Genomic DNA, 2,084 nt, shown 5'->3' on the forward strand with positions numbered 1-2,084 from the left:
TGAGGATCTGATACACCTTTGGTCCCTCCACTAGAAGACCCGGAGTCCGCCCTAAGGAAGAACAAAGGAAAATTCGTTGGAGAATCGATTTCTTCAAAGAACTCACCGTTGAAGAATCTAAAGTTCATTTTCAACAAGAAGAAGAGCAGCAAATCAGGAGCTTCCAACGCCTCTATAGCAATAGAAGACCCAATCAAAGAGGACACCGAGTACAAAACCGAAGGAGAAGAAGACCCCACTTTCGGGCACGAATCCGACTTCGACGACGAATTAGCCATTATCATTGCTAACATCGATGAAGTCCCCATGGGGGAATGGAAGAAGAAGATGCGTGACGATACCGACCCGGGACTTGTGCAACCTGCAATTCCCGCTACTGCTACTTTCAAACTAAAGGGTCACATACTTGCTCAACTAAAGGAGATTCCTTTCTATGAAAAAGACCACGAAGAGTCTTACAAGCACTTGGATGAAGTCAATGATGTATCTGATTACTTTAATGTTCCAAATGTGCCTCGCGAGACCCAACTACTTCGCATGCTTCCAGTTACATTCAAGGGTGCTGTAAAAGATTGGCTCAAGTCACTCCCTCCCGGATCCATCACCACATGGGATAAGATGAAAGACGAATTTATTGACCACTTTTGCCCACCTTCTAAAATAGCCAAGCTAAAGAAAGCCATAGCTAACTTTGAAAAACAAGCTAGAGAGTCACTATATGAAGCTTGGGAGAGGTACAAGAGCCTGCTAAGGAATTGCCCACACCATGACCTTAATCGCCAACAAGAAGTCTTCATCTTCTATGACGGAGTCAATGTCACAACAAGGCAATTACTTGACTCGCAAGGCCCGCTCACAAAGAAGCCACCCCCGGTGATCAAAGAATTAATTGAAGAGTTCTCCAAACATTCTAGAGAATACCACAACCCACGAAATGACGTAAGTAGGGGGTAATGAACACGGTCAACGATGGTATGGCGACAATGATGGCTAAACTAGAAAGTTTAGATATAAGAATGAAGAAGATGGATCAAACAATCCATGCTATCCGGGTAGGATGTGAAAATTGTAGGGGACCTCACTTAACTAAAGAGTGTGACTTGGATGAGAATGGAAACAAAAAGGCGCACGTTTTCTATTCAAGTGGTGACAGGTACGATGAAACTTGGCAGAAACCCAAGAAGGAATGGCTCCCGTATGAAGAATACAAAAATGCAAAGGAAGAGAAATACAAGCAAAAAGAGAGGGCTTCTATCAAAAGGAGGAACCGGTTGTGGAAAAAAGAGTCGATTTTGAAGAGATGTTCACGAGATTTATAGCCGCGTCCGAGAAAACACACAATGATCATGATGCTGCAATACAAGAGACCAAAACAATACTTAGGAATCAGCAAGCATCTATTCTCAACATTGAAAAACAGCTTGGGCAACTGGCACACCAAGTGAATGAGAGCAGACCGGGTGAACTTCCAAGTAAAACCGAGAATAATCCAACAATGGAGAATGTGAATGTTATAACATCTAGTTATAGGGAAATTTTCACTCCTCTGACCCCTGCACAGAAGGTCTCAACTAAGGTGCATGCAGAAAAGACAGAAGAGTCGAGTGCAACTAAACCCGACACGACTCGCCGAGTCCCTCTAATGGACTCGACGAGTCCATGGTCTGATGAAAAAAATGTTGTTTCCTTCAATCCGTACAGGCCACCTTTACCATTTCCAATTCAAGCCATGCCTGATGAAAGGTTAAAGCGTACAAAACTTTCATGGAACATGTTAAAGACCTTCAAGTCAACATCCCATTTGATGAAACGATGCTTCAAACACCTAAATATTTAAACTTGCTTAAGGGTCTATTTGCTGCTAGAAAAGATATGGCTGAAGTAGTGGAGTTAGTATTAGATGAGCTATCAGAAAAGAAGGGCGATCCGGGAAGCATCTCGATTCCTTGTCAGTTTGGAAATATAGTTGTTGCTCAAGCATTGACCGATTCGGGAGCAAGTATTAACTTAATGCCTTTTTCTTTCTTCAAGAAGCTGATTTTACCGGAGCCAAAGCCGATTAATATGAAGATCCATCTAGCGGA

General features: G+C 42.8%; 1 non-coding gene across 1 annotated transcript; it reads right to left on the reverse strand.

Moving 5' to 3' along the window:
* Positions 1 to 666: 666 nt before the first annotated feature.
* On the reverse strand, positions 667 to 773 carry LOC145065201 (small nucleolar RNA R71). The gene has a single exon (XR_013688347.1). It is a non-coding gene; the product is annotated as a small nucleolar RNA R71 (small nucleolar RNA).
* Between the last annotated feature and the right edge of the window lie 1,311 nt (positions 774 to 2,084).

Source organism: Lactuca serriola, chromosome 7 (genome assembly GCF_051521515.1).
Source record: "Lactuca serriola cultivar US96UC23 chromosome 7, Lser_US96UC23_V15, whole genome shotgun sequence".
Taxonomy (NCBI): Eukaryota; Viridiplantae; Streptophyta; class Magnoliopsida; order Asterales; family Asteraceae; genus Lactuca; species Lactuca serriola.